This window comes from Syngnathus scovelli, chromosome 18 (genome assembly GCF_024217435.2).
Source record: "Syngnathus scovelli strain Florida chromosome 18, RoL_Ssco_1.2, whole genome shotgun sequence".
NCBI lineage: Eukaryota > Metazoa > Chordata > Actinopteri > Syngnathiformes > Syngnathidae > Syngnathus > Syngnathus scovelli.
Genome location: NC_090864.1, coordinates 2,960,991 through 2,983,414, shown reverse-complemented (window position 1 = coordinate 2,983,414; position 22,424 = coordinate 2,960,991).

Here is a 22,424-nt window from a genome sequence, read left to right as displayed (position 1 = left end):
ACTAAACCAAACGCTGCAGATGGTCATTTCTTCATATGCAGTGGTCAACGCGGCACTCTCTAGCTGCCAAGAGCACTTTTTACTATGCACACCCAACCAGAGTGACGGGAGGAGCACATTTCAGAAAACGTGCTCAGCTCGTCGAGAAAATGCGATTTAAGCAATAAAATTAAAAATGCACCCAAAACCTAAACCAAACGTTGCAGGTGGTTATTTCTTCATGCGCAGCAGTCAACGCGGCACTCTCTAGCTGCCAAGAGCACTTTTTACTATGCGCACCCAACCAGAGTGACGGGAGGAGCACATTTCAGAAAACGTGCTCAGCTCGTCCAGAAAATGCTATTTAAGCAATAAAATAAAAAATGCAACTAAAACCTAAACCAAACGTTGCAGATGGTCATTTCTTCATGCGCAGTGGTCAACGCGGCACTCTCTAGCTGCCAAGAGCACTTTTTACTATGCGCACCCAACCAGAGTGACGGGAGGAGCGGATTTCAGAAAACGTGCTCAGCTCGTCGAGAAAATGCGATTTAAGCAATAAAATTAAAAATGCACCTAAAACCTAAACCAAAAGTTGCCGGTGGTTATTTCTTCATGCGCAGCAGTCAACACGGCACTCTCTAGCTGCCAAGAGCACTTTTTACTATGCGCACCCAACCAGAGTGACGGGAGGAGCACATTTCAGAAAACGTGCTCAGCTCGTCGAGAAAATGCGATTTAAGCAATACAATTAAAAATGCACCTAAAATCTATACCAAACGTTGCAGGTGGTTATTTCTTCATGCGCAGCAGTCAACACGGCACTCTCTAGCTGCCAAGAGCACTTTTTACTATGCACACCCAACCAGAGTGACGGGAGGAGCACATTTCAGAAAACGTGCTCAGCTCGTCGAGAAAATGCGATTTAAGCAATAAAATTAAAAATGCACCCAAAACATTAAACCAAACGTTGCAGGTGGTTATTTCTTCATGCGCAGTGGTCAACGCGGCACTCTCTAGCTGCCAAGAGCATTTTTTACTATGCGCACCCAACCAGAGTGACGGGAGGAGCACATTTCAGAAAACGTGCTCAGCTCGTCGAGAAAATGCGATTTAAGCAATAAAATTAAAAATGCACCTAAAACCTAAACCAAACGTTGCAGGTGGTTATTTCTTCATGCGCAGTGGTCAACGCGGCACTCTCTAGCTGCCAAGAGCACTTTTTACTATGCGCACCCAACCAGAGCGACGGGAGGAGCACATTTCAGAAAACGTGCTCAGCTCGTCGAGAAAATGCGATTTAAGCAATAAAATTAAAAATGCACCTAAAACCTAAACTAAACGTTGCAGGTGGTTATTTCTTCGTGCGCAGCAGTCAACGCGGCACTCTCTAGCTGCCAAGAGCACTTTTTACTATGCGCACCCAACCAGAGTGACGGGAGGAGCACATTTCAGAAAACGTGCTCAGCTCGTCGAGTAAATGCAATTTAAGCAATAAAATTAAAAATGCACCCAAAACCTAAACCAAACGTTGCAGGTGGTTATTTCTTCATGCGCAGTGGTCAACGCGGCACTCTCTAGCTGCCAAGAGCACTTTTTACTATGCGCACCCAACCAGAGTGACGGGAGGAGCACATTTCAGAAAACGTGCTCAGCTCGTCCAGAAAATGCGATTTAAGCAATAAAATTAAAAATGCACCTAAAACCTAAACCAAACGTTGCAGATGGTCATTTGTTCATGCGCAGTGGTCAACGCGGCACTCTCTAGCTGCCAAGAGCACTTTTTACTATGCGCACCCAACCAGAGTGACGGGAGGAGCACATTTCAGAAAATGTGCTCAGCTCGTCGAGAAAATGCCATTTAAGCAATAAAATTAAAAATGCACCCAAAACCTAAACCAAACGTTGCAGGTGGTTATTTCTTCATGCGCAGTGGTCAACGCGGCACTCTCTCGCTGCCAAGAGCACTTTTTACTATGCGCACCCAACCAGAGTGACGGGAGGAGCGGATTTCAGAAAACGTGCTCAGCTCGTCGAGAAAATGCGATTTAAGCAATAAAATTAAAAATGCACCTAAAACCTAAACCAAAAGTTGCCGGTGGTTATTTCTTCATGCGCAGCAGTCAACACGGCACTCTCTAGCTGCCAAGAGCACTTTTTACTATGCGCACCCAACCAGAGTGACGGGAGGAGCACATTTCAGAAAACGTGCTCAGCTCGTCGAGAAAATGCGATTTAAGCAATCAAATTAAAAATGCACCCAAAACCTAAACCAAACGTTGCAGATGGTCATTTCTTCATGTGCAGTGGTCAACGCGGCACTCTCTAGCTGCCAAGAGCACTTTTTACTATGCACACCCAACCAGAGTGACGGGAGGAGCGCATTTCAGAAAACGTGCTCAGCTCGTCGAGAAAATGCGATTTAAGCAATAAAATTAAAAATGCACCCAAAACCTAAACCAAACGCTGCAGGTGGTTATTTCTTCATGCGCAGTGGTCAACGCGGCACTCTCTAGCTGCCAAGAGCACTTTTTACTATGCGCACCCAACCAGAGTGACGGGAGGAGCACATTTCAGAAAACGTGCTCAGCTCGTCGAGAAAATGCGATTTAAGCAATAAAATTAAAAATGCACCCAAAACCTAAACCAAACGTTGCAGGTGGTTATTTCTTCATATGCAGCAGTCAACGCGGCACTCTCTAGCTGCCAAGAGCACTTTTTACTATGCGCACCCAACCAGAGTGACGGGAGGAGCACATTTCAGAAAACGTGCTCAGCTCGTCGAGAAAATGCGATTTAAGCAATAAAATAAAAAATGCACCTAAAACCTAAACCAAACGTTGCAGGTGGATATTTCTTCATGCGCAGTGGTCAACGCGGCACTCTCTAGCTGCCAAGAGCACTTTTTACTATGCGCACCCAACCAGAGTGACGTGAGGAGCACATTTCAGAAAACGTGCTCAGCTCGTCGAGAAAATACGATTTAAGCAATAACATTAAAAATGCACCTAAAACCTAAACCAAACGTTGCAGGTGGTTATTTCTTCATGCGCAGTGGTCAACGCGGCACTCTCTCGCTGCCAAGAGCACTTTTTACTATGCGCACCCAACCAGAGTGACGGGAGGAGTACATTTCAGAAAACGTGCTAAGCTCATCGAGAAAATGCGATTTAAGCAATAAAATTAAAAATGCACCTAAAACCTAAACCAAACGTTGCAGGTGGTTATTTCTTCATGCGCAGTGGTCAACGCGGCACTCTCTAGCTGCCAAGAGCACTTTTTACTATGCGCACCCAACCAGAGTGACGGGAGGAGCACATTTCAGAAAACGTGCTCAGCTCGTCGAGTAAATGCGATTTAAGCAATAAAATTAAAAATGCACCCAAAACCTAAACCAAACGTTGCAGGTGGTTATTTCTTCATGCGCAGTGGTCAACGCGGCACTCTCTAGCTGCCAAGAGCACTTTTTACTATGCGCACCCAACCAGAGTGACGGGAGGAGCACATTTCAGAAAACGTGCGCAGCTCGTCCAGAAAATGCGATTTAAGCAATAAAATTAAAAATGCACCTAAAACCTAAACCAAACGTTGCAGATGGTCATTTCTTCATGCGCAGTGGTCAACGCGGCACTCTCTAGCTGCCAAGAGCACTTTTTACTATGCACACCCAACCAGAGTGACGGGAGGAGCACATTTCAGAAAACGTGCTCAGCTCGTCCAGACAATGCGATTTAAGCAATAAAATTAAAAATGCACCCAAAACCTAAACCAAACGTTGCAGGTGGTTATTTCTTAATGTGCAGTGGTCAACGCGGCACTCTCTAGCTGCCAAGAGCACTTTTTACTATGCGCACCCAACCAGAGTGACGGGAGGAGCGCATTTCAGAAAACGTGCTCAGCTCGTCGAGAAAATGCGATTTAAGCAATAAAATTAAAAATGCACCCAAAACCTAAACCAAACGTTGCAGGTGGTTATTTCTTCATGTGCAGTGGTCAACGCGGCACTCTCTAGCTGCCAAGAGCACTTTTTACTATGCACACCCAACCAGAGTGACGGGAGGAGCACATTTCAGAAAACGTGCTCAGCTCGTCGAGAAAATGCGATTTAAGCAATAAAATTAAAAATGCACCCAAAACCTAAACCAAACGTTGCAGGTGGTTATTTCTTCATGCGCAGCAGTCAACGCGGCACTCTCTAGCTGCCAAGAGCACTTTTTACTATGCGCACCCAACCAGAGTGACGGGAGGAGCACATTTCAGAAAACGTGCTCAACTCGTCCAGAAAATGCTATTTAAGCAATAAAATAAAAAATGCAACTAAAACCTAAACCAAACGTTGCAGATGGTCATTTCTTCATGCGCAGTGGTCAACGCGGCACTCTCTAGCTGCCAAGAGCACTTTTTACTATGCGCACCCAACCAGTGACGGGAGGAGCACATTTCAGAAAACGTGCTCAGCTCGTCGAGAAAATGCGATTTAAGCAATAAAATTAAAAATGCACCCAAAACCTAAAGCAAACGTTTCAGATGGTCATTTCTTCATGTGCAGTTTTCAACGCGTCACTCTCTAGCTGCCAAGAGCACTTTTTACTATGCACACCCAACCAGAGTGACGGGAGGAGCGCATTTCAGGAAACGTGCTCAGCTCGTCGAGAAAATGCGATTTAAGCAATAAAATTAAAAATGCACCCACAACCTAAACCAAACGTTGCAGGTGGTTATTTCTTCATGCGCAGTGGTCAACGCGGCACTCTCTAGCTGCCAAGAGCACTTTTTACTATGCGCACCCAACCAGAGTGACGGGAGGAGCACATTTCAGAAAACGTGCTCAGCTCGTCGAGAAAATGCGATTTAAGCAATACAATTAAAAATGCACCTAAAATCTATACCAAACGTTGCAGGTGGTTATTTCTTCATGCGCAGCAGTCAACACGGCACTCTCTAGCTGCCAAGAGCACTTTTTACTATGCACACCCAACCAGAGTGACGGGAGGAGCACATTTCAGAAAACGTGCTCAGCTCGTCGAGAAAATGCGATTTAAGCAATAAAATTAAAAATGCACCCAAAACATTAAACCAAACGTTGCAGGTGGTTATTTCTTCATGCGCAGTGGTCAACGCGGCACTCTCTAGCTGCCAAGAGCATTTTTTACTATGCGCACCCAACCAGAGTGACGGGAGGAGCACATTTCAGAAAACGTGCTCAGCTCGTCGAGAAAATGCGATTTAAGCAATAAAATTAAAAATGCACCTAAAACCTAAACCAAACGTTGCAGGTGGTTATTTCTTCATGCGCAGTGGTCAACGCGGCACTCTCTAGCTGCCAAGAGCACTTTTTACTATGCGCACCCAACCAGAGCGACGGGAGGAGCACATTTCAGAAAACGTGCTCAGCTCGTCGAGAAAATGCGATTTAAGCAATAAAATTAAAAATGCACCTAAAACCTAAACTAAACGTTGCAGGTGGTTATTTCTTCGTGCGCAGCAGTCAACGCGGCACTCTCTAGCTGCCAAGAGCACTTTTTACTATGCGCACCCAACCAGAGTGACGGGAGGAGCACATTTCAGAAAACGTGCTCAGCTCGTCGAGTAAATGCAATTTAAGCAATAAAATTAAAAATGCACCCAAAACCTAAACCAAACGTTGCAGGTGGTTATTTCTTCATGCGCAGTGGTCAACGCGGCACTCTCTAGCTGCCAAGAGCACTTTTTACTATGCGCACCCAACCAGAGTGACGGGAGGAGCACATTTCAGAAAACGTGCTCAGCTCGTCCAGAAAATGCGATTTAAGCAATAAAATTAAAAATGCACCTAAAACCTAAACCAAACGTTGCAGATGGTCATTTGTTCATGCGCAGTGGTCAACGCGGCACTCTCTAGCTGCCAAGAGCACTTTTTACTATGCACACCCAACCAGAGTGACGGGAGGAGCACATTTCAGAAAATGTGCTCAGCTCGTCGAGAAAATGCCATTTAAGCAATAAAATTAAAAATGCACCCAAAACCTAAACCAAACGTTGCAGGTGGTTATTTCTTCATGCGCAGTGGTCAACGCGGCACTCTCTCGCTGCCAAGAGCACTTTTTACTATGCGCACCCAACCAGAGTGACGGGAGGAGCGGATTTCAGAAAACGTGCTCAGCTCGTCGAGAAAATGCGATTTAAGCAATAAAATTAAAAATGCACCTAAAACCTAAACCAAAAGTTGCCGGTGGTTATTTCTTCATGCGCAGCAGTCAACACGGCACTCTCTAGCTGCCAAGAGCACTTTTTACTATGCGCACCCAACCAGAGTGACGGGAGGAGCACATTTCAGAAAACGTGCTCAGCTCGTCGAGAAAATGCGATTTAAGCAATCAAATTAAAAATGCACCCAAAACCTAAACCAAACGTTGCAGATGGTCATTTCTTCATGTGCAGTGGTCAACGCGGCACTCTCTAGCTGCCAAGAGCACTTTTTACTATGCACACCCAACCAGAGTGACGGGAGGAGCGCATTTCAGAAAACGTGCTCAGCTCGTCGAGAAAATGCGATTTAAGCAATAAAATTAAAAATGCACCCAAAACCTAAACCAAACGCTGCAGGTGGTTATTTCTTCATGCGCAGTGGTCAACGCGGCACTCTCTAGCTGCCAAGAGCACTTTTTACTATGCGCACCCAACCAGAGTGACGGGAGGAGCACATTTCAGAAAACGTGCTCAGCTCGTCGAGAAAATGCGATTTAAGCAATAAAATTAAAAATGCACCCAAAACCTAAACCAAACGTTGCAGGTGGTTATTTCTTCATATGCAGCAGTCAACGCGGCACTCTCTAGCTGCCAAGAGCACTTTTTACTATGCGCACCCAACCAGAGTGACGGGAGGAGCACATTTCAGAAAACGTGCTCAGCTCGTCGAGAAAATGCGATTTAAGCAATAAAATAAAAAATGCACCTAAAACCTAAACCAAACGTTGCAGGTGGATATTTCTTCATGCGCAGTGGTCAACGCGGCACTCTCTAGCTGCCAAGAGCACTTTTTACTATGCGCACCCAACCAGAGTGACGTGAGGAGCACATTTCAGAAAACGTGCTCAGCTCGTCGAGAAAATACGATTTAAGCAATAACATTAAAAATGCACCTAAAACCTAAACCAAACGTTGCAGGTGGTTATTTCTTCATGCGCAGTGGTCAACGCGGCACTCTCTCGCTGCCAAGAGCACTTTTTACTATGCGCACCCAACCAGAGTGACGGGAGGAGTACATTTCAGAAAACGTGCTAAGCTCATCGAGAAAATGCGATTTAAGCAATAAAATTAAAAATGCACCTAAAACCTAAACCAAACGTTGCAGGTGGTTATTTCTTCATGCGCAGTGGTCAACGCGGCACTCTCTAGCTGCCAAGAGCACTTTTTACTATGCGCACCCAACCAGAGTGACGGGAGGAGCACATTTCAGAAAACGTGCTCAGCTCGTCGAGTAAATGCGATTTAAGCAATAAAATTAAAAATGCACCCAAAACCTAAACCAAACGTTGCAGGTGGTTATTTCTTCATGCGCAGTGGTCAACGCGGCACTCTCTAGCTGCCAAGAGCACTTTTTACTATGCGCACCCAACCAGAGTGACGGGAGGAGCACATTTCAGAAAACGTGCGCAGCTCGTCCAGAAAATGCGATTTAAGCAATAAAATTAAAAATGCACCTAAAACCTAAACCAAACGTTGCAGATGGTCATTTCTTCATGCGCAGTGGTCAACGCGGCACTCTCTAGCTGCCAAGAGCACTTTTTACTATGCACACCCAACCAGAGTGACGGGAGGAGCACATTTCAGAAAACGTGCTCAGCTCGTCCAGACAATGCGATTTAAGCAATAAAATTAAAAATGCACCCAAAACCTAAACCAAACGTTGCAGGTGGTTATTTCTTAATGTGCAGTGGTCAACGCGGCACTCTCTAGCTGCCAAGAGCACTTTTTACTATGCGCACCCAACCAGAGTGACGGGAGGAGCGCATTTCAGAAAACGTGCTCAGCTCGTCGAGAAAATGCGATTTAAGCAATAAAATTAAAAATGCACCCAAAACCTAAACCAAACGTTGCAGGTGGTTATTTCTTCATGCGCAGTGGTCAACGCGGCACTCTCTAGCTGCCAAGAGCACTTTTTACTATGCGCACCCAACCAGAGTGACGGGAGGAGCACATTTCAGAAAACGTGCTCAGCTCGTCGAGAAAATGCGATTTAAGCAATAAAATTAAAAATGCACCTAAAACCTAAACCAAACGCTGCAGATGGTCATTTCTTCATGTGCAGTGGTCAACGCGGCACTCTCTAGCTGCCAAGAGCACTTTTTACTATGCACACCCAACCAGAGTGACGGGAGGAGCGCATTTCAGGAAACGTGCTCAGCTCGTCGAGAAAATGCGATTTAAGCAATAAAATTAAAAATGCACCCAAAACCTAAACCAAACGTTGCAGGTGGTTATTTCTTCATGCGCAGTGGTCAACGCGGCACTCTCTAGCTGCCAAGAGCACTTTTTACTATGCGCACCCAACCAGAGTGACGGGAGGAGCACATTTCAGAAAACGTGCTCAGCTCGCCGAGAAAATGCGATTTAAGCAATACAATTAAAAATGCACCTAAAACCTAAACCAAACGTTGCAGGTGGTTATTTCTTCATGTGCAGTGGTCAACGCGGCACTCTCTAGCTGCCAAGAGCACTTTTTACTATGCGCACCCAACCAGAGTGACGGGAGGAGCACATTTCAGAAAACGTGCTCAGCTCGTCGAGAAAATGCGATTTAAGCAATAAAATTAAAAATGCACCCAAAACATTAAACCAAACGTTGCAGGTGGTTATTTCTTCATGCGCAGTGGTCAACGCGGCACTCTCTAGCTGCCAAGAGCATTTTTTACTATGCGCACCCAACCAGAGTGACGGGAGGAGCACATTTCAGAAAACGTGCTCAGCTCGTCGAGAAAATGCGATTTAAGCAATAAAATTAAAAATGCACCTAAAACCTAAACCAAACGTTGCAGGTGGTTATTTCTTAATGCGCAGTGGTCAACGCGGCACTCTCTAGCTGCCAAGAGCACTTTTTACTATGCGCACCCAACCAGAGCGACGGGAGGAGCACATTTCAGAAAACGTGCTCAGCTCGTCGAGAAAATGCGATTTAAGCAATAAAATTAAAAATGCACCTAAAACCTAAACTAAACGTTGCAGGTGGTTATTTCTTCGTGCGCAGCAGTCAACGCGGCACTCTCTAGCTGCCAAGAGCACTTTTTACTATGCGCACCCAACCAGAGTGACGGGAGGAGCACATTTCAGAAAACGTGCTCAGCTCGTCGAGTAAATGCAATTTAAGCAATAAAATTAAAAATGCACCCAAAACCTAAACCAAACGTTGCAGGTGGTTATTTCTTCATGCGCAGTGGTCAACGCGGCACTCTCTAGCTGCCAAGAGCACTTTTTACTATGCGCACCCAACCAGAGTGACGGGAGGAGCGCATTTCAGAAAACGTGCTCAGCTCGTCGAGAAAATGCGATTTAAGCAATAAAATTAAAAATGCACCTAAAACCTAAACCAAAAGTTGCAGGTGGTTATTTCTTCATGCGCAGCAGTCAACACGGCACTCTCTAGCTGCCAAGAGCACTTTTTACTATGCGCACCCAACCAGAGTGACGGGAGGAGCACATTTCAGAAAACGTGCTCAGCTCGTCCAGAAAATGCGATTTAAGCAATAAAATTAAAAATGCACCTAAAACCTAAACCAAACGTTGCAGATGGTCATTTCTTCATGCGCAGTGGTCAACGCGGCACTCTCTAGCTGCCAAGAGCACTTTTTACTATGCACACCCAACCAGAGTGACGGGAGGAGCACATTTCAGAAAACGTGCTCAGCTCGTCCAGACAATGCGATTTAAGCAATAAAATTAAAAATGCACCCAAAACCTAAACCAAACGTTGCAGGTGGTTATTTCTTCATGCGCAGTGGTCAACGCGGCACTCTCTAGCTGCCAAGAGCACTTTTTACTATGCGCACCCAACCAGAGTGACGGGAGGAGCGCATTTCAGAAAACGTGCTCAGCTCGTCGAGAAAATGCGATTTAAGCAATAAAATTAAAAATGCACCTAAAACCTAAACCAAAAGTTGCAGGTGGTTATTTCTTCATGCGCAGCAGTCAACACGGCACTCTCGAGCTGCCAAGAGCACTTTTTAATATGCACACCCAACAAGAGTGACGGGAGGAGCACATTTCAGAAAACGTGCTCAGCTCGTCGAGAAAATGCGATTTAAGCAATAAAATTAAAAATGCACCCAAAACCTAAACCAAACGTTGCAGATGGTCATTTCTTCATGTGCAGTGGTCAACGCGGCACTCTCGAGCTGCCAAGAGCACTTTTTACTATGCACACCCAACCAGAGTGACGGGAGGAGCACATTTCAGAAAACGTGCTCAGCTCGTCGAGAAAATGCGATTTAAGCAATAAAATTAAAAATGCACCTAAAACCCAAACCAAACGTTGCAGGTGGTTATTTCTTCATGCGCAGTGGTCAACGCGGCACTCTCTAGCTGCCAAGAGCACTTTTTACTATGCGCACCCAACCAGAGTGACGGGAGGAGCGCATTTCAGAAAACGTGCTCAGCTCGTTGAGAAAATGCGATTTAAGCAATAAAATTAAAAATGCACCCAAAACCTAAACCAAACGTTGCAGGTGGTTATTTCTTCATGCGCAGTGGTCAACGCAGCACTCTCTAGCTGCCAAGAGCACTTTTTACGATGCACACCCAACCAGAGAGACGGGAGGAGCGCATTTCAGAAAACGTGCTCAGCTCGACGAGAAAATGCGATTTAAGCAATAAAATTAAAAATGCACCCAAAACCTAAACCAAACGTTGCAGGTGGTAATTTCTTCATGCGCAGTGGTCAACGCGGCACTCTCTAGCTGCCAAGAGCACTTTTTACTATGCGCACCCAACCAGAGTGACGGGAGGAGCACATTTCAGAAAACGTGCTCAGCTCGTCGAGAAAATGCGATTTAAGCAATAAAATTAAAAATGCACCCAAAACCTAAACCAAACGTTGCAGGTGGTCATTTCTTCATGCGCAGTGGTCAACGCGGCACTCTCTAGCTGCCAAGAGCACTTTTTACTATGCGCACCCAACCAGAGTGACGGGAGGAGCACATTTCAGAAAACGTGCTCAGCTCGTCCAGAAAATGCGATTTAAGCAATAAAATTAAAAATGCACCTAAAACCTAAACCAAACGTTGCAGATGGGCATTTCTTCATGCGCAGTGGTCAACGCGGCACTCTCTAGCTGCCAAGAGCACTTTTTACTATGCACACCCAACCAGAGTGACGGGAGGAGCGCATTTTAGAAAACGTGCTCAGCTCGACGAGAAAATGCGATTTAAGCAATAAAATTAAAAATGCACCCAAAACCTAAACCAAACGTTGCAGGTGGTTATTTCTTCATGCGCAGTGGTCAACGCGGCACTCTCTAGCTGCCAAGAGCACTTTTTACTATGCGCACCCAACCAGAGTGACGGGAGGAGCACATTTCAGAAAACGTGCTCAGCTCGTCGAGAAAATGCGATTTAAGCAATAAAATTAAAAATGCACCTAAAACCTAAACCAAACGTTGCAGGTGGTTATTTCTTCATGCGCAGCAGTCAACGCGGCACTCTCTAGCTGCCAAGAGCACTTTTTACTATGCGCACCCAACCAGAGTGACGGGAGGAGCACATTTCAGAAAACGTGCTCAGCTCGTCGAGAAAATGCGATTTAAGCAATAAAATTAATAATGCACCTAAAACCTAAACCAAACGTTGGAGATGGTCATTTCTTCATGCGCAGTGGTCAACGCGGCACTCTCTAGCTGCCAAGAGCACTTTTTACTATGCACACCCAACCAGAGTGACGGGAGGAGCGCATTTCAGAAAACGTGCTCAGCTCGTCGAGAAAATGCGATTTAAGCAATAAAATAAAAAATGCACCTAAAACCTAAACCAAACGCTGCAGATGGTCATTTCTTCATGTGCAGTGGTCAATGCGGCACTCTCTAGCTGCCAAGAGCACTTTTTACTATGCGCACCCAACCAGACTGACGGGAGGAGCACATTTCAGAAAACGTGCTCAGCTCGTCGAGAAAATGCGATTTAAGCAACAAAATTAAAAATGCACCCAAAACCTAAACCAAACGTTGCAGGTGGTTATTTCTTCATGCGCAGCAGTCAACGCGGCACTCTCTAGCTGCCAAGAGCACTTTTTAATATGCACACCCAACAAGAGTGACGGGAGGAGCGCATTTCAGAAAACGTGCTCAGCTCGACGAGAACATGCGATTTAAGCAATAAAATTAAAAATGCACCCAAAACCTAAACCAAACGTTGCAGGTGGTTATTTCTTCATGCGCAGTGGTCAACGCGGCACTCTCTAGCTGCCAAGAGCACTTTTTACTATGCGCACCCAACCAGAGTGACGGGAGGACCACATTTCAGAAAACGTGCTCAGCTCGTCGAGAAAATGCAATTTAAGCAATAAAATTAAAAATGCACCCAAAACCTAAACCAAACGTTGCAGGTGGTTATTTCTTCATGCGCAGTGGTAAACGCGGCACTCTCTAGCTGCCAAGAGCACTTTTTACTATGCGCACCCAACCAGAGTGACGGGTGGAGCACATTTCATAAAACGTGCTCAGCTCGTCCAGAAAATGCGATTTAAGCAATAAAATTAAAAATGCACCCAAAACCTAAACCAAACGTTGCAGATGGTCATTTCTTCATGCGCAGTGGTCAACGCGGCACTCTCTAGCTGCCAAGAGCACTTTTTACTATGCGCACCCAACCAGAGTGACGGGAGGACCACATTTCAGAAAACGTGCTCAGCTCGTCGAGAAAATGCGATTTAAGCAATAAAATTAAAAATGCACCCAAAACCTAAACCAAACGTTGCAGGTGGTTATTTCTTCATGCGCAGCAGTCAACGCGGCACTCTCTAGCTGCCAAGAGCACTTTTTACTATGCGCACCCAACCAGAGTGACGGGAGGAGCACATTTCAGAAAACGTGCTCAGCTCGTCGAGAAAATGCGATTTAAGCAATGAAATTAAAAATGCACCCAAAACCTAAACCAAACGTTGCAGGTGGTTATTTCTTCATGCGCAGTGGTCAACGCGGCACTCTCTAGCTGCCAAGAGCACTTTTTACTATGCGCACCCAACCAGAGTGACGGGAGGAGCACTTTTCAGAAAACGTGCTCAGCTCGTCGAGAAATTGCGAATTAAGCAATAAAATTAAAAATGCACCCAAAACCTAAACCAAACGTTGCAGATGGTCATTTCTTCATGCGCAGTGGTCAACGCGGCACTCTCTAGCTGCCAAGAGCACTTTTTACTATGCGCACCCAACCAGAGTGACGGGAGGAGCACATTTCAGAAAACGTGCTCAGCTCGTCGAGAAAATGCGATTTAAGCAATAAAATTAAAAATGCACCTAAAACCCAAACCAAACGTTGCAGGTGGTTATTTCTTCATGCGCAGTGGTCAACGCGGCACTCTCTAGCTGCCAAGAGCACTTTTTACTATGCGCACCCAACCAGAGTGACGGGAGGAGCACATTTCAGAAAATGTGCTCAGCTCGTCGAGAAAATGCCATTTAAGCCGTACAATTAAAAATGCACCTAAAACCTAAACCAAACGTTGCAGGTGGTTGTTTCTTCATGCGCAGTGGTCAACGTGGCACTCTCTAGCTGCCAAGAGCACTTTTTACTATGCGCACCCAACCAGAGTGACGGGAGGAGCACATTTCAGAAAACGTGCTCAGCTCGTCGAGAAAATGCGATTTAAGCAATAAAATTAAAAATGCACCTAAAACCTAAACCAAACGTTGCAGGTGGTTATTTCTTCATGCGCAGTGGTCAACGCGGCACTCTGTAGCTGCCAAGAGCACTTTTTACTGTGCGCACCCACCCAGAGTGACGGGAGGAGCACATTTCAGAAAACGTGCTCACCTCGTCGAGAAAGTGCGATTTAAGCAATAAAATTAAAAATGCACCTAAAACCTAAACCAAACGTTGCAGGTGGTTATTTCTTCATGCGCAGTGGTCAACGCGGCACTCTCTAGCTGCCAAGAGCACTTTTTACTAAGCGCACCCAACCAGAGTGACGGGAGGAGCACATTTCAGAAAACGTGCTCAGCTCGTCGAGAAAATGCGATTTAAGCAATAAAATTTAAAATGCACCTAAAACCTAAACCAAACGTTGCAGGTGGTTATTTCTTCATGCGCAGTGGTCAATGCGGCACTCTCTAGCTGCCAAGAGCACTTTTTACTATGCGCACCTAACCAGAGTGACGGGAGGAGCACATTTCAGAAAACGTGCTCAGCTCGTCGAGAAAATGCGATTTACGCAATAAAATTAAAAATGCACCTAAAACCTAAACAAAACGTTGCAGGTGGTTATTTCTTCATGCGCAGTGGTCAACGCGGCACTCTCTAGCTGCCAAGAGCACTTTTTACTATGCGCACCCAACCAGAGTGACGGGAGGAGCACATTTCAGAAAACGTGCTCAGCTCGTCGAGAAAATGCGATTTAAGCAATAAAATTAAAAATGCACCCAAAACCTAAACCAAACGTTGCAGGTGGTTATTTCTTCATGCGCAGCAGTCAAAGCGGCACTCTCTAGCTGCCAAGAGCACTTTTTACTATGTGCACCCAACCAGAGTGACGGGAGGAGCACATTTCAGAAAACGTGCTCAGCTCGTCGAGAAAATGCGATTCAAGCAATAAAATTTGAAATGCACCTAAAACCTAAACCAAACGTTGCAGGTGGTTATTTCTTCATGCGCATTGGTCAACGCGGCACTCTCTAGCTGCCAAGAGCACTTTTTACTTTGCGCACCCAACCAGAGTGACAGGAGGAGCACATTTCAGAAAACGTGCTCAGCTCGTCGAGAAAATGCGATTTAAGCAATAAAATTAAAAATGCACCCAAAACCTAAACCAAACGTTGCAGGTGGTTATTTCTTCATGCGCATTGGTCAACGCGGCACTCTCTAGCTGCCAAGAGCACTTTTTACTTTGCGCACCCAACCAGAGTGACGGGAGGAGCACATTTCAGAAAACGTGCTCAGCTCGTCGAGAAAATGCGATTTAAGCAATAAAATTAAAAATGCACCCAAAACCTAAACCAAACGTTGCAGGTGGTTATTTCTTCATGCACAGTGGTCAACGCGGCACTCTCTAGCTGCCAAGAGCACTTTTTACTATGCGCACCCAACCAGAGTGACGGGAGGATCACATTTCAGAAAACGTGCTCAGCTCGTCCAGAAAAGGCTATTTAAGCAATAAAATAAAAAATGCACATAAAACCTAAACCAAACGTTGCAGATGGTCATTTCTTCATGCGCAGTGGTCAATGCGGCACTCTCTAGCTGCCAAGAGCACTTTTTACTATGCGCACCAAACCAGAGTGACGGGAGGAGAACATTTCAGAAAACGTGCTCAGCTCGTCGAGAAAATGCGATTTAAGCAATAAAATTAAAACTGCACCCAAAACCTAAACCAAACGTTGCAGATGGTCATTTCTTCATGCGCAGTGGTCAACGCGGCACTCTCTAGCTGCCAAGAGCACTTTTTACTATGCACACCCAACCAGAGTGACGGGAGGAGCACATTTCAGAAAACGTGCTCAGCTCGTCGAGAAAATGCGATTTAAGCAATAAAATTAAAAATGCACCCAAAACCTAAACCAAACGTTGCAGGTGGTTATTTCTTCATGCGCAGCAGTCAACGCGGCACTCTCTAGCTGCCAAGAGCACTTTTTACTATGCGCACCCAACCAGAGTGACGGGAGGAGCACATTTCAGAAAACGTGCTCAGCTCGTCGAGAAAATGCGATTTAAGCAATAAAATTAAAAATGCACCCAAAACCTAAACCAAACGTTGCAGATGGTCATTTCTTCATGCGCAGTGGTCAACGCGGCACTCTCTAGCTGCCAAGAGCACTTTTTACTATGCGCACCCAACCAGAGTGACGGGAGGACCACATTTCAGAAAACGTGCTCAGCTCGTCGAGAAAATGCGATTTAAGCAATAAAATTAAAAATGCACCCAAAACTTAAACCAAACGTTGCAGGTGGTTATTTCTTCATGCGCAGCAGTCAACGCGGCACTCTCTAGCTGCCAAGAGCACTTTTTACTATGCGCACCCAACCAGAGTGACGGGAGGAGCACATTTCAGAAAACGTTCTCAGCTCGTCGAGAAAATGCGATTTAAGCAATGAAATTAAAAATGCACCCAAAACCTAAACCAAACGTTGCAGGTGGTTATTTCTTCATGCGCAGTGGTCAACGCGGCACTCTCTAGCTGCCAAGAGCACTTTTTACTATGCGCACCCAACCAGAGTGACGGGAGGAGCACTTTTCAGAAAACGTGCTCAGTTCGTCGAGAAATTGCGAATTAAGCAATAAAATTAAAAATGCACCCAAAAACTAAACCAAACGTTGGAGATGGTCATTTCTTCATGCGCAGTGGTCAACGCGGCACTCTCTAGCTGCCAAGAGCACTTTTTACTATGCGCACCCAACCAGAGTGACGGGAGGAGCACATTTCAGAAAACGTGCTCAGCTCGTCGAGAAAATGCGATTTAAGCAATAAAATTAAAAATGCACCTAAAACCTAAACCAAACGTTGCAGGTGGTTATTTCTTCATGCGCAGTGGTCAACGCGGCACTCTCTAGCTGCCAAGAGCACTTTTTACTATGCGCACCCAACCAGAGTGACGGGAGGAGCACATTTCAGAAAACGTGCTCAGCTCGTCGAGAAAATGCGATTTAAGCAATAAAATTAAAAATGCACCTAAAACCTAAACCAAACGTTGCAGGTGGTTATTTCTTCATGCGCAGTGGTCAACGCGGCACTCTCTAGCTGCCAAGAGCACTTTATACTATGCGCACCCAACCAGAGTGACGGGAGGAGCACATTTCAGAAAACGTGCTCAGCTCGTCGAGAAAATGCGATTTAAGCAATAAAATTTAAAATGCACCTAAAACCTAAACCAAACGTTGCAGGTGGTTATTTCTTCATGCGCAGTGGTCAATGCGGCACTCTCTAGCTGCCAAGAGCACTTTTTACTATGCACACCTAACCAGAGTGACGGGAGGAGCACATTTCAGAAAACGTGCTCAGCTCGTCGAGAAAATGCGATTTACGCAATAAAATTAAAAATGCACCTAAAACCTAAACAAAACGTTGCAGGTGGTTATTTCTACATGCGCAGTGGTCAACGCGGCACTCTCTAGCTGCCAAGAGCACTTTTTACTATGCACACCCAACCAGAGTGACGGGAGGAGCGCATTTCAGAAAACGTGCTCAGCTCGTCGAGAAAATGCGATTTAAGCAATAAAATTAAAAATGCACCCAAAACCTAAACCAAACGTTGCAGGTGGTCATTTCTTCATGCGCAGTGGTCAACGCGGCACTCTCTAGCTGCCAAGAGCACTTTTTACTATGCGCACCCAACCAGAGTGACGGGAGGAGCACATTTCAGAAAACGTGCTCAGCTCGTCGAGAAAATGCGATTTAAGCAATAAAATTAAAAATGCACCCAAAACCTAAACCAAACGTTGCAGATGGTCATTTCTTCATGCGCAGTGGTCAACGCGGCACTCTCTAGCTGCCAAGAGCACTTTTTAATATGCACACCCAACAAGAGTGACGGGAGGAGCGCATTTCAGAAAACGTGCTCAGCTCGACGAGAACATGCGATTTAAGCAATAAAATTAAAAATGCACCCAAAACCTAAACCAAACGTTGCAGGTGGTTATTTCTTCATGCGCAGTGGTCAACGCGGCACTCTCTAGCTACCAAGAGCACTTTTTACTATGCGCACCCAACCAGAGTGACGGGAGGAGCACATTTCAGAAAACGTGCTCAGCTCGTCGAGAAAATGCGATTTAAGCAATAAAATTAAAAATTCACCCAAAACCTAAACCAAACGTTGCAGGTGGTTATTTCTTCATGCGCAGTGGTAAACGCGGCACTCTCTAGCTGCCAAGAGCACTTTTTACTATGCACACCCAACCAGAGTGACGGGAGGAGCACATTTCAGAAAACGTGCTCAGCTCGTCGAGAAAATGCGATTTAAGCAATAAAATTAAAAATGCACCCAAAACCTAAACCAAACGTTGCAGGTGGTTATTTCTTCATGCGCAGTGGTCAACGCGGCACTCTCTAGCTGCCAAGATCACTTTTTACTATGCGCACCCAACCAGAGTGACGGGAGGAGCACATTTCATAAAACGTGCTCAGCTCGTCGAGAAAATGCGATTTAAGCAATAAAATTAAAAATGCACCCAAAACCTAAACCAAACGTTGCAGGTGGTTATTTCTTCGTGCGCAGCAGTCAACGCGGCACTCTCTAGCTGCCAAGAGCACTTTTTACTATGTGCACCCAACCAGAGTGACGGGAGGACCACATTTCAGAAAACGTGCTCAGCTCGTCGAGAAAATGCGATTCAAGCAATAAAATTTAAAATGCACCTAAAACCTAAACCAAACGTTGCAGGTGGTTATTTCTTCATGCGCATTGGTCAACGCGGCACTCTCTAGCTGCCAAAAGCACTTTTTACTTTGCGCACCCAACCAGAGTGACGGGAGGAGCACATTTCAGAAAACGTGCTCAGCTCGTCGAGAAAATGCGATTTAAGCAATAAAATTAAAAATGCACCCAAAACCTAAACCAAACGTTGCAGGTGGTTATTTCTTCATGCGCAGTGGTCAACGCGGCACTCTCTAGCTGCCAAGAGCACTTTTTACTATGCGCACCCAACCAGAGTGACGGGGGGAGCACTTTTCAGAAAACGTGCTCAGCTCGTCGAGAAAATGCGAATTAAGCAATAAAATTAAAAATGCACCCAAAACCTAAACCAAACGTTCCAGATGGTCATTTCTTCATGCGCAGTGGTCAACGCGGCACTCTCTAGCTGCCAAGAGCACTTTTTACTATGCGCACCCAACCAGAGTGACGGGAGGAGCACATTTCAGAAAACGTGCTCAGCTCGTCGAGAAAATGCGATTTAAGCAATAAAATTAAAAATGCACCTAAAACCCAAACCAAACGTTGCAGGTGGTTATTTCTTCATGCGCAGTGGTCAACGCGGCACTCTCTAGCTGCCAAGAGCACTTTTTGCTATGCGCACTCAACCAGAGTGACGGGAGCACATTTTAGAAAACGTTCTCAGCTCGTCGAGAAAATGCGATTTAAGCTATGAAATTAAAAATGCACCTAAAACCTAAACCAAACGTTGCAGGTGGTTATTTCTTCATGCGCAGTGGTCAACGCGGCACTCTCTAGCTGCCAAGAGCACTTTTTACTATGCGCACCCAACCAGAGTGACGGGAGGAGCACATGTCAGAAAACGTGCTCAGCTCGTCGAGAAAATGCGATTTAAGCAATAAAATTAAAAATGCACCTAAAACCTAAACCAAACGTTGCAGGTGGTTATTTCTTCATGCGCATTGGTCAACGCGGCACTCTCTAGCTGCCAAGAGCACTTTTTACTTTGCGCACCCAACCAGAGTGACGGGAGGAGCACATTTCAGAAAACGTGCTCAGCTCGTCGAGAAAATGCGATTTAAGCAATAAAATTAAAAATGCACCCAAAACCTAAACCAAACGTTGCAGGTGGTTATTTCTTCATGCGCATTGGTCAACGCGGCACTCTCTAGCTGCCAAGAGCACTTTTTACTTTGCACACCCAACCAGAGTGACGGGAGGAGCACATTTCAGAAAACGTGCTCAGCTCGTCGAGAAAATGCGATTTAAGCAATAAAATTAAAAATGCACCCAAAACCTAAACCAAACGTTGCAGGTGGTTATTTCTTCATGCGCAGTGGTCAACGCGGCACTCTCTAGCTGCCAAGAGCACTTTTTACTATGCGCACCCAACCAGAGTGACGGGAGGAGCACATTTCAGAAAACGTGCTCAGCTCGTCCAGAAAAGGCTATTTAAGCAATAAAATAAAAAATGCACATAAAACCTAAACCAAACGTTGCAGATGGTCATTTCTTCATGCGCAGTGGTCAATGCGGCACTCTCTAGCTGCCAAGAGCACTTTTTACTATGCGCACCAAACCAGAGTGACGGGAGGAGCACATTTCAGAAAACGTGCTCAGCTCGTCGAGAAAATGCGATTTAAGCAATAAAATTAAAACTGCACCCAAAACCTAAACCAAACGTTGCAGATGGTCATTTCTTCATGCGCAGTGGTCAACGCGGCACTCTCTAGCTGCCAAGAGCACTTTTTACTATGCACACCCAACCAGAGTGACGGGAGGAGCACATTTCAGAAAACGTGCTCAGCTCGTCGAGAAAATGCGATTTAAGCAATAAAATTAAAAATGCACCCAAAACCTAAACCAAACGTTGCAGGTGGTTATTTCTTCATGCGCAGCAGTCAACGCGGCACTCTCTAGCTGCCAAGAGCACTTTTTACTATGCGCACCCAACCAGAGTGACGGGAGGAGCACATTTCAGAAAACGTGCTCAGCTCGTCGAGAAAATGCGATTTAAGCAATAAAATTAAAAATGCACCCAAAACCTAAACCAAACGTTGCAGATGGTCATTTCTTCATGCGCAGTGGTCAACGCGGCACTCTCTAGCTGCCAAGAGCACTTTTTACTATGCGCACCCAACCAGAGTGACGGGAGGACCACATTTCAGAAAACGTGCTCAGCTCGTCGAGAAAATGCGATTTAAGCAATAAAATTAAAAATGCACCCAAAACTTAAACCAAACGTTGCAGGTGGTTATTTCTTCATGCGCAGCAGTCAACGCGGCACTCTCTAGCTGCCAAGAGCACTTTTTACTATGCGCACCCAACCAGAGTGACGGGAGGAGCACATTTCAGAAAACGTGCTCAGCTCGTCGAGAAAATGCGATTTAAGCAATGAAATTAAAAATGCACCCAAAACCTAAACCAAACGTTGCAGGTGGTTATTTCTTCATGCGCAGTGGTCAACGCGGCACTCTCTAGCTGCCAAGAGCACTTTTTACTATGCGCACCCAACCAGAGTGACGGGAGGAGCACTTTTCAGAAAACGTGCTCAGCTCGTCGAGAAATTGCGAATTAAGCAATAAAATTAAAAATGCACCCAAAACCTAAACCAAACGTTGCAGATGGTCATTTCTTCATGCGCAGTGGTCAACGCGGCACTCTCTAGCTGCCAAGAGCACTTTTTACTATGCGCACCCAACCAGAGTGACGGGAGGAGCACATTTCAGAAAACGTGCTCAGCTCGTCGAGAAAATGCGATTTAAGCAATAAAATTAAAAATGCACCTAAAACCCAAACCAAACGTTGTAGGTGGTTATTTCTTCATGCGCAGTGGTCAACGCGGCACTCTCTAGCTGCCAAGAGCACTTTTTACTATGCGCACCCAACCAGAGTGACGGGAGGAGCACATTTCAGAAAATGTGCTCAGCTCGTCGAGAAAATGCCATTTAAGCCGTACAATTAAAAATGCACCTACAACCTAAACCAAACGTTGCAGGTGGTTGTTTCTTCATGCGCAGTGGTCAACGTGGCACTCTCTAGCTGCCAAGAGCACTTTTTACTATGCGCACCCAACCAGAGTGACGGGAGGAGCACATTTCAGAAAACGTGCTCAGCTCGTCGAGAAAATGCGATTTAAGCAATAAAATTAAAAATGCACCTAAAACCTAAACCAAACGTTGCAGGTGGTTATTTCTTCATGCGCAGTGGTCAACGCGGCACTCTGTAGCTGCCAAGAGCACTTTTTACTATGCGCACCCACCCAGAGTGACGGGAGGAGCACATTTCAGAAAACGTGCTCACCTCGTCGAGAAAATGCGATTTAAGCAATAAAATTAAAAATGCACCTAAAACCTAAACCAAACGTTGCAGGTGGTTATTTCTTCATGCGCAGTGGTCAACGCGGCACTCTCTAGCTGCCAAGAGCACTTTTAACTATGCGCTCCCAACCAGAGTGACGGGAGGAGCACATTTCAGAAAACGTGCTCAGCTCGTCGAGAAAATGCGATTTAAGCAATAAAATTAAAAATGCACCTAAAACCTAAACCAAACGTTGCAGGTGGTCATTTCTTCATGCGCAGTGGTCAACGCGGCACTCTCTAGCTGCCAAGAGCACTTTTTACTATGCGCACCCAACCAGAGTGACGGGAGGAGCACATTTCAGAAAACGTGCTCAGCTCGTCGAGAAAATGCGATTTAAGCAATAAAATTAAAAATGCACCCAAAACCTAAACCAAACGTTGCAGATGGTCATTTCTTCATGCGCAGTGGTCAACGCGGCACTCTCTAGCTGCCAAGAGCACTTTTTAATATGCACACCCAACAAGAGTGACGGGAGGAGCGCATTTCAGAAAACGTGCTCAGCTCGACGAGAACATGCGATTTAAGCAATAAAATTAA